Source organism: Oncorhynchus keta, chromosome 20, assembly GCF_023373465.1.
Source record: "Oncorhynchus keta strain PuntledgeMale-10-30-2019 chromosome 20, Oket_V2, whole genome shotgun sequence".
NCBI classification, from domain to species: Eukaryota; Metazoa; Chordata; class Actinopteri; order Salmoniformes; family Salmonidae; genus Oncorhynchus; species Oncorhynchus keta.
The window spans coordinates 14550264-14561222 of record NC_068440.1 but is presented as its reverse complement, the minus strand read 5'-3'; the positions used below and the strand labels follow the sequence as shown (position 1 = coordinate 14561222).

The following is a 10959-nucleotide window of genomic DNA, read 5'->3' as shown; positions in this document are numbered from 1 at the left end:
CCAGGCTGTGTAAGGACTATTTGACCAAGAAGGGGAGTGATGGAGTGCTGCATCAGATGACCTGGCCTCCACAATCACCCAACCTAAACCAATTGAGATGGTTTGGGATGAGTTGGACCGCAGAGTGAAGGAAAAGGAGCCAACAAGTGCTCAGTGTGCAAAGCTGTCATCAAGGCAAATGGTAGCTACTTTGAAGAATCTCAAATATATAATATCTTTTGATATGTTTAACACGTTTTTGGTTACTATATGATTGCCTATGTTATTTCATAGTTTTGATGTCTTCACTATTATTCTACAATGTAGAAAATTGTAAAAAAATTAAGAATTAATGATTAGGTGTGTCCAAACTTTTGACTGGTACTGTGTGTGTGTGTGTGTGTGTGTGTGTGTGTGTGTGTGTGTGTGTGTGTGTGTGTGTGTGTGTGTGTGTGTGTGTGTGTGTGTGTGTGTGTGTGTGTGTGTGTGTGTGTGTGTGTGTGTGTGTGTGTGTGTGTGTGTGTGTGTTTGTGTACAATATGTGTACATAGAGAAGAAAGCAACACAATAATACAAATTAATCTAAACATTATAATGCATAGCCAGACCATGTCGGCACTGTTCTGGAGCTAATTATGATTGTGTCAATTTAATATGGGTCAAGAAGCACCACAATTACAGTGAAAATGTGGTCATCGTGTTTGTGCCTCCATTTGCACAGAGCAGAACTGAAGAAGTGATATTTTGATGTACTACTAAAGAGGGCATGGTTTGTCCAAACATAATCTCTTGTGGATAGACTATGTAAACATCTGACATCTGGATTAACTGGGATTAGTCCAAACAGCAAGCGAGGGTGATGGTTCAGTGACACAAGCTTTTATGATTTGCCCATGACCTGAACACTAGCGTTATCTCCCCAAGCTAATGCGTCATATTTTCTCTTGATTATTCCTAATTAGGAGATGTTTCCAGTGTGGTTGGCCAGCATTACATTGTAAGAGAGTCTGCTGTGGTAGTACCATTCTAAAGGTTTAAACTCTCCTCATCCTGTGTATCATTGATCCGTAAGGGCTGGGAACAGCCTAGTCTGGTTAATCAATACCTAATACTGAGAGCAGCATCATTATGAGTCATTAGTTCAGAACAAACAGAACTGCATGTTTAACCTCAGTGGAAACACAGTGGTTTAAATGGCACCCTATTCCCTATCGTGCACTTCTTTTAACTGGCCATCTGGTCAAAAGTAGTACACTATATTAGGAATAGGGTGCCATTTTGGACTCACAACAGACTATAAATGAATAGGTAGGTAGCATAGCGGTTAGATGTGCCAGTAACCGAAAGGTTGTTTGTTCGAATGCCTGAGCCAATAAGGTGAAAATTCTGCCGATGTGCCCTAGAGCAAGGCACTTAACCCTAATTGCTCCAGGGTCACCATTGATAATGGCAGACCATGGCCATGACCCCACTCTCTTGGATATGCAAATTTCCAATTCAAAAATTTCCAGAATTTCCCATTCACACCTGTGTATTAATACACACTTGTACATGTGAAAATAGGAAAAAATTATATTTGACCTTTATTTAAATAAGCAAGTCAGTTAAGATCACATTTGTATTTACAATGACGGTCTACACCAGCCAAACCCCGGAAGATGCTGGGACAATTGTCTGCCGCCCTATGGGTCTCCCAATCACAGCCAGTTGTGATACAGCCTGGATTTGAACCAGGGTGTCTGTAGTGACGCCTCTAGCACTGAGATGCTGTGCCTTTGATCGCTGCGCCACTCTTGAGCCCAAATACTGTATAAGCAGACCATAATAATAATAATGATATATACCACGTAGCAGACACTTTTATCCAAATAGACTTACAGTCATGGGTGCCTACATTTTACGTATGTGTGGTCCTAGAAATCAAACCCACAATCCTGCCGTTCTGAGTGCCACGATCTACCAACTGAGCCTTACAGGACCACTGCATTCCATTCAGACTGAGTCTTCCTCTCTTCTATACTTTGTCCATGGCTTTCCCTCATCTTGCTTTCCCTGCTCTGCCTCTTCATGCTCTTCCATCCTAAACCTCCGACACAACCCCGAGAGTGTGTAAACATAATCATGGGTTTAGAAACTCACAACGAGCCTCATGGAGTTAGTAGATTCTCCCTAAAAGGGGTTTTGGTTGGACAGGAGGAGTGGTGACAGAGACAGTGGAAACAGAGTTAATGTTGTACCTCCTCCCAAGCTGATGTTGCACATTCTAAACACCGTAATTCATTAATGTCACAAACCGTAGGGACCGTTTAATAGTGCTGTAATGTAATTCACGTTTACTCATTTTAGTGTAATCAAGTTTCTGCTGATTTGTTGCTTTCTTGTACAGGGTGGTAGGAAGAGGTAAACCTGTAATGTGCACTCAGAAAACCTCCTGAGGACATAAAAGCCTTTAGAAGTAATTAACAGTCAATCAATAGACTATAACTCTTTCTAACACAACTTAATCTTTTCCCATTTCATATAGTTCAAGGTTAATCTTGTCCACAAGTCAGCTTTCTCTCAGCAATTTGAGGCTGGGGACAAGGTTAGCTCCAGGCAAACCCCCCAAAAACGTTTATTTTAGGGAACAGTCTCTAAAACTTTATCTTTTCCACCAAAGGTGAGACATTTTGGTACCATCATAAAGTTACAGAGACATTTAAATGTCTGAGGGACGTTACGAATCAAGCCTAGACAAAAGGAGGCATTTCCTCCAGATCTCATCTAACTACTCATTATCTCTTACTGGATACTTCTGAGTGATGTTTTCTTTGAGATGAGACTTTGTGATGTCCCAATGTAGAAAATCCAATTAACTCTATCCTCAACAAAGTTTTGCATTTTTATCAGTAAAATGATTCCACTGGGGCTCACATCTTCAGGTGAAGCTGAATGGCATCATAACCCGAGTCATCCTTCACCACAAAAGGATTTTATTTCATTGATATGCCATAGTGGTAACAGCTAGTTAACCCTTTTAATCGTCACTGAACAGTAGGATAGACTTCTCTGTCTCCCTCTAGAGGTGAGGGACTAGGACCTGTCAGCTGCTGACTGATGGACTTTACAGTGAAAGGCACCAATGCTCAAGCTCTCATAGTTAGACCTCATCATAACTAGTGTCCAGAGTTACCGGGCCAGGAAAAACTCCTGGCCCCAAATCTCTATTTCTCTATTTGTATTTACTGTAATATTTCTTGAGAGGCTAACTCAATCTGGCAGCGTAGCAGCGTAGCCTAGTGGTTAGAGTGTTGGACTAGTAACCGGAAGGTTGCGAGTTCAAACCCCAGAGCTGACAAGGTACAAATCTGTCATTCTGCCCCTGAACAGGCAGTTAACCCACTGTTCCCAGGCTGTCATTGAAAATAAGAATATGTTCTTAACTGACTTGCCTGGTTAAATAAAGGTACATTTAAAAAAATATATTTTTTAATCCAGTCACCACTGAGTGTGGCAATTGTTAATTCCAGTCAATGGTGTGCTGGTGAATAGGCATAGCAGTATCAGTGTGAAAAGGCCTGTGTCATCACCTGCCCTGTGTCAACCCTCATCGGTTACCAGGCTGTTCGTCTACAGAGGTCCATCCTTCCGACCCTCATTAGTGACGTAAACATTATAATAATATATAATAATATATGCCATTTAGCAGACGCTTTTATCCAAAGCGACTTACAGTCATGTGTGCATACATTCTACGTATGGGTGGTCCCGGGAATCGAACCCACTACCCTGGCGTTACAAGCGCCATGCTCTACCAACTGAGCTACAGAAGGACCACATTATCCGGGTTTGCTTTGTTTCTTCATCCATCAAACACATTATGCAATTACAGCCTTGTGACGCAGATGGGTCCTATGGTATTGATATATGTTGTAATAGACTCGAGCACTGAAATGAACAGACAAATTATGTATTTCTGTGCCTGGCTTCAACCTGCGTTGTAAATTGGGCATCGATCATCACACCTATCAATCAAGGAGGACCAACTGCCTCACCATCGTTCACTTCCCTCATCTATTAGGTTTCCCTCAATTTGGTGGACTATCACTTTAAACCATTTATTTCATAGGCCTACACCTTAGTCTACGGTAGTCCTACACCATTATAGGACAATGAGGAGGCTATAACCATTTAATAATGCAGTAACATAACTGTAGTAGTCCTAGCTGTGTTTATCCCGTCGATATTTTATAACTAACAGAAAGTTCCAAACTCGAATTATGCATAACCTATATTTTATTTGTACGTGTTCAATTCACTTGTGCGCATTTAATGATTTGTATGCCTCATGATTTGTTTTATTATTCTGCAATCACAGTGCGAGCTACTTGAATTGGCTGTTGGAAGCAGAAGTCAATTCCGGGAAGAAGCGAAGCAGAGCAGGGAGCACACCGCGGAGCGCGATTTTGTCGCGTGAGCAGAGCGGTGTCCGACTCCAAGACAGTCAGAGGAGAGACGTAACATTGGAATTATCACAGAGCAGCAACCCCCATTCACGCCGGGCTCTTCTCAAATCCGCGGCGTCTTTTCCAACTGCTCTATCGTGAGTCTCGTCCGGTTGAGTGGGTTATTTTGTTAATGTCAGTTCCTTCGATTTAAAACAATCATAGTATTGTTCAGTATTTTGATTATTCTATGCGGGTGTGCAGCAAGTTTACCAAACCTTCAAACTTGCTCCTAATGGTTCAGAAGTAAAGCACGTGACGTTACCTGGGACTGAGTGCACCTGTCCTGGTATAAAGTCAAGTAACCACGTTAGGACCATAGATTGGACGGAGTAGATTGGATCATGTATTTTATGTTGACCAATATGCGCTTTCATAACTGATCGAAATGTGGGGAAGTTCTCTGCCAATGGACACAAGCCGAACACAGCGGGTAGGTGTGATAATCATGAATGACATTTCAATGTTTGTACAGACACTTAGACAAATATTTATTCAGCATTTATTTTTGTAAATGTTGGAGTGCGCGGCGAATTTGGGCTTCCCGGCTATTGTCGGCTATGCTGTAATGTCCATCCATATTATAGGCTAGCTAGCCTAATGTTTATTCACGGTGCATGTTGTGTGGATTTAAAAAAAATGCATTTGAAACCTTCCCTTACAATGAATTACTTGTCCAACGGTCTCTCGGTCTCTCTGTCTCTCTCTCATATCCCTAGGCACGGTAGGCTACGGCAGTGGCTCCTTTTTGCAAGATGGGCAAAATCTGACAGAGACAGGTTGAAAGTTGTCTCCTATATAAAATTAATCTCTAGATTATTTCAAATATAGGCTTTTAAACCGGAGTATTCGGGTTTGACCAATTTGTCTCAGTGCAAGCATTCTGGATGCCAATAATTGTATAACCCCAAAACAAAAGGGGCTATAACTGTATATAACGCAATAGAAATTATGTTTCTATTGCAGGCGTCTAAATGTTACCCTCTAGGCTAAGCTCTGTCTTGAACCTATCATGGACCCTTATCAGAGGATCCACCCTACAGACTATTTGTTTTTACAGGTGAATAGTCAATACCTGGGAGATTGAGTTATTTTCAAGTCAATGGGTTATACACCCTTTTAAAACAGCTCCTACCCTCTCGAAGGGCTCTCCTTTTACTGCCTGTATGGATTATCTATATATTTTACACTCCACCCGCATTTCATTAACTTGTTGATGTGTGGTCTGGACTGGGGGTTCGGGTTAGGGTGGAAGTATAGGGATGTGGACTGGGGGTTCGGGTTAGGGTGGAAGTATAGGGATGTGGACTGGGGGTTCGGGTTAGGGTGGAAGTATAGGGATGTGGACTGGGGGTTCGGGTTAGGGTGGAAGTATAGGGATGTGGACTGGGGGTTCGGGTTAGGGTGGAAGTATAGGGATGTGGACTGGGGGTTCGGGTTAGGGTGGAAGTATAGGGATGTGGACTGGGGGTTCGGGTTAGGGTGGAAGTAAGGGATGTGGACTGGGGGTTCGGGTTAGGGTGGAAGTATAGGGATGTGGACTGGGGGTTCGGGTTAGGGTGGAAGTATAGGGATGTGGACTGGGGGTTCGGGTTAGGGTGGAAGTATAGGGATGTGGACTGGGGGTTCGGGTTAGGGTGGAAGTATAGGGATGTGGACTGGGGGTTCGGGTTAGGGTGGAAGTATAGGGATGTGGACTGGGGGTTCGGGTTAGGGTGGAAGTATAGGGATGTGGACTGGGGGTTCGGGTTAGGGTGGAAGTATAGGGATGTGGACTGGGGGTTCGGGTTAGGGTGGAAGTATAGGGATGTGGACTGGGGGTTCGGGTTAGGGTGGAAGTATAGGGATGTGGACTGGGGGTTCGGGTTAGGGTGGAAGTATAGGGATGTGGACTGGGGGTTCGGGTTAGGGTGGAAGTATAGGGATGTGGACTGGGGGTTCGGGTTAGGGTGGAAGTATAGGGATGTGGACTGGGGGTTCGGGTTAGGGTGGAAGTATAGGGATGTGGACTGGGGGTTCGGGTTAGGGTGGAAGTATAGGGATGTGGACTGGGGGTTCGGGTTAGGGTGGAAGTATAGGGATGTGGACTGGGGGTTCGGGTTAGGGTGGAAGTATAGGGATGTGGACTGGGGGTCGGGTTAGGGTGGAAGTATAGGGATGTGGACTGGGGGTTGGGAGGCTGGTACACATGACACGTCTCCCATTTGTCCTATACATTTCCTGGAGCCACATAGACAGACCATGTAATACGTGAGGATTTACAGGGAGAGATGATTACCTTCAAGGCCGATGCTATCGGCACGATCAACTTTATGGCCCTCAAGGGGGAAATTAGTCTTAGTGCAGCGATGATGTCCACCTATAAACTACATGATACAGCCACTATAGACCACCTACATTTCATACATCACATTCTACCAATAGAAAAACAACCACTGTTTCGTGTGGTTGTGTAAAGATGCAAATGTGTGGAAAAATAGAGAGACTTGCCTGAAAGTGTTATTGTTGATGGACTTCTCATACCGGTGCCTGTACAGAAACCAGTGCTCTACTGTGCATCAAACAGCGACTCTTAAGTCTTTACTATGCAGTATTTGATTTATTGATGTATTATTTCTTACTGTTACCCCAGGAAATCTTAAGTCTTATTACATACAGCCGGGAAGAACTATTAGATATAAGAGCGACATCAACTTACCAATATTACGACCAGGATTGCGACTTTCCCGAAGCGGATCCTCTGTTTGGACCACAACCCAGGACAATGGACCTAATCCCAGAAGCCGACCGAAAATTACGGCTACGCAGAAGGGGCAGACGGAGCGGCCTCCTGGTCGGCTCCATAGACTTGCACATCGCCCACCACTCCCGAATATACTACTCGCCAATGTCCAGTCTCTTGACAACAAGGTAGATGAAATTCGAGGAAGGGTTGTCTTCCAGAGAGAAATTAGAGATTCTAACATTCTCTGTTTCACGGAAACATGGCTCTCTCGGGATATGTTGTTGGAATTGGTTCAGCCACCGGGCTTCTCCATGCATCGCGCCGACAGATATAAACTCCTCTCTGGGAAGAGGAAGGGTAGGGATGTATGCTTCATAATTAATCGCTCATGGTGTAATCATAACAACATACAGGAAGGAACACAAGTCCTTTACTCACCCGCCCTAGAATTCCTTACAATCAAATGCCAGCCATATTATCTCCCAAGAGAATTCTCATCAGTTATCCCCACCGGTGTACATTCCCCCTCAAGCAGACACCAAGACGGCCCTCAAGGAACTTCACTGGACTCTATGTAAACTGGAAACCATATATCCTGAGGCTGCATTTACTGTAGCTGAGGATTTTAACAAAGCAAACTTGAGAACAAAGCTATCTATATTCTATCAGCATATAGATTGCACTATGCGCAGGTGTAATACACTCAATCACTGTTACTCTAACTTCCGCAATGCATACAAAGTAGAGGTTGACCGAGTATGATTTTTCAACGCCGATACCGATTAATCGGACAATTTTTATATATATATATTTGTAATAATGACAATTACAACAATACAATACTGAATGAACACTTATTTTAACTTAATATAATAAATAAATAAAAATACATTTTGTCTCAAATAAATAATGAAACATGTTCAATTTGGTTTAAATAAGTTTAAGTTCCTTGCTCAGAACATGAGAACATATGAAAACTGGTGGTTCCTGGAAGTTTTAGGTTGTAGTTATTGTAGGAATTATAGGACTATTTCTCTCTATACCATTTGTATTTCATATACCTTTAACTATTGGATGTTCATATAGGCACTATAATATTGCCAGCCTAATCTCAGGAGTTGATAGGCTTGAAGTCATGAACAGCGCTGTGCTTCAAGCATTGCGAATAGCTGCTGGCAAACGCAGGAAAGTGCTGTTTGAATGAATGCTTACGAGCCTGCTGCAGCCTACCACTGCTCAGTCAGAATGCTCTATCAAATATCAAATCATAGACTTAATTATAATATAATAAACACACAGAAATACGAGCCTTAGGTCATTAATATTATCAAATCCGGAAACTATAATTTTGAAACAAAACATTTGATTCTTTCAGTGAAATACGGAACCGTTCAGGTTTTTATCGAACGGGTGACATCTATAAGTCTAAATATTGCTGTTACATTGCACAATCTTCAATGTTTTGTCATAATTATTTACAATTCTGGCAAATTAATTACGGTCTTTGTTAGGAAGAAATGGTCTTCACACAGTTTGCAACAAGCCAGGTGGCCAAACTGCTGTATATACCCTGACTCTGCTTGCACTGAACGCAAGTGAAGTGACACAATTTCCCTAGTTAATATTGCCTGCTAACATGAATTTCTTTTAACTAAATATGCAGGTTTAAAAATATATACTTGTGTATTGATTTTAAGAAAGGCATTGATGTTTATGGTTAGGTACATTGGTGCAATGACAGTGCTTTTTCACAAATGCGCTTGTTAAATCATCACCCGTTTGGCGAAGTAGGCTGTGATTCGATGATAAATTAATGGGCAATGCATTGATTATTTGCAACGCAGGACAAGCTAGTTAAACTAGTAATATCATCAACCATGTGTAGTTAACTAGTGATTATGTTAAGATTGATTGTTTTTTATAAGATATGTTTAATGCTAGCTAGCAACTTATCTTGGCTCCTTGCTGCACTTGCTTAACAGGTGGTCAGCCTGCCACGCAGTCTCCCCGTGGAGTGCAATGTAATCGGCCAAAATCGGCGTCCAAAAATGCCAATTACCGGTTGTTGTGAAACCTTGAAATCGGCCATGTTGAATTGGTCGACCTCTAATACAAAGCCATGTACCAGTGACTAGAAACATTCAACGCTGGTCTGACCAATCGGAATCCACGCATCAAGATTGTTTTGATCACGCAGACTGGGATATGTTCCAGTCAGCCTCAGATAACAACATAAATCTATCCACTGACTCAGTGAGTGAGTTTATAAAGAAGTGCATTGGAGATGTTGTACCCACTGTTACTATTTAAACATACCCTAACAAGAAACCGTGGATGGATGGCGGCATTCGCACAAAACTGAAAGTGCGAACACCACATTTAACCATGGAAAGAGGTCTGGGAATATGGCTGAATATAAACAGTGTAGTTATTCCCTTCGCAAGGCAATCAAACAAGCGAAATACCGGTACAGGGACAAGGTGGAGTCGCAATTCAATGGCTCAGACACGAGACGTATGTGGCAGGCTCTACAGGAAATCACGGACTACAAAAAGAAAACCAGCTATGTCAAGGACACCGACGTCACGCTTCCAGACAAACACTTTCTTCGAACGCTTTGAGGATAATACAGTGCCACCGACCTCGCACCCTCCCCCTTCTTCGTGGCCAATGTGAGTAAAACATTTAAACGTGTTAACTCTCGCAAGGCTGCTGGCCCAGACGGCACCCTAGCCGCATCTTCAGAGCATGCGCAGACCAGCTGGCTGGTGTGTTTACAGACATTCAATCGCTCCCTATCTCAGTATGCTGTCCCCACATGCTTCAATATGGCCACCATTGTTCCTGTACCCAAGAAGGCAAAGATTATTGAAATAAATTACTGCCGCCCCATAGCACTCACTTCTGTCATCATGAAGTGCTTTGAGAGACTAGTCAAGGAACATATAACCTCCACCTTACCGGCCATCCTCGACCCACTTCAGTTTGCACACCGCCACAACAGGTCCACAGATGATGCAATCGCCTGCACACTGCCCTATCCCATCTGGACAAGAGGAATACTTATGTAAGAATACTGTTCATTGACTACAGCTCAGCATTCTACGCCATGGTATTCTCCAAGCTCGTCATCAAGCCGCAGGCCCTGGGTCTCAACTCCGTCCTGTGCAATTGGGTCCTGGACATTCTGACATCCTGCCCCCAGGTGGTGAAGGTAGGAAACAACCAATCTCCACTTCGCTGACCCTCAACACTGGGGCCCCACAAGGGTATGTGCTCAGCCCCCTCTGTACTCTCTGTTGACCCTCGACTGCGTGGCCATGCATGCCTCAATCATCAAGTTTGCAGATGACACAACAGTAGTGTGCTTGATTACCAACAACGACGAGACAGTCTACAGGGAGGAGGTGAGGGCACTCAGTGTGTGGTGTCAGGAAAACAACCTCTCATTCAATGTCAACAAAACAAAGGAGAAGATCGTGGATTTCAGGAAACAGCAGAGGGAGCACCCCCCTTTCCACATCGAAGGGACAGCAGTGGAGAAGGTGGAAAGTTTTAAGTTCTTCGGTGTACACATTACAGACAAACCAAAATGGTACACCCACATAGACAGTGTGGTGAAGAAGGCGCAACAGCACCTCTTCAACCTCAGGAGGCTGAAGAAATTTGGCTTGTCACCCAAAACCCTGGCAAACATTTACAGATGCACAATCGAGAGCATCCTGTATCACAGCCTGGTAAGGCAACTGTACCACCCTCAACCGCAAGGCT

General features: G+C 43.4%; 1 protein-coding gene across 1 annotated transcript in view; it reads left to right on the top strand.

Moving 5' to 3' along the window:
- The first annotated feature begins 4367 nt into the window (after nt 1-4367).
- The window catches only part of LOC118399456 (potassium voltage-gated channel subfamily G member 2), a 33007-nt gene continuing 26415 nt past the window's right edge, over nt 4368-10959 (top strand). The window contains exon 1 of the mRNA XM_052472123.1: nt 4368-4896. The gene's annotated coding sequence lies outside the window, so the exon portion shown is untranslated. The remainder of the gene's footprint in view (nt 4897-10959) is intronic.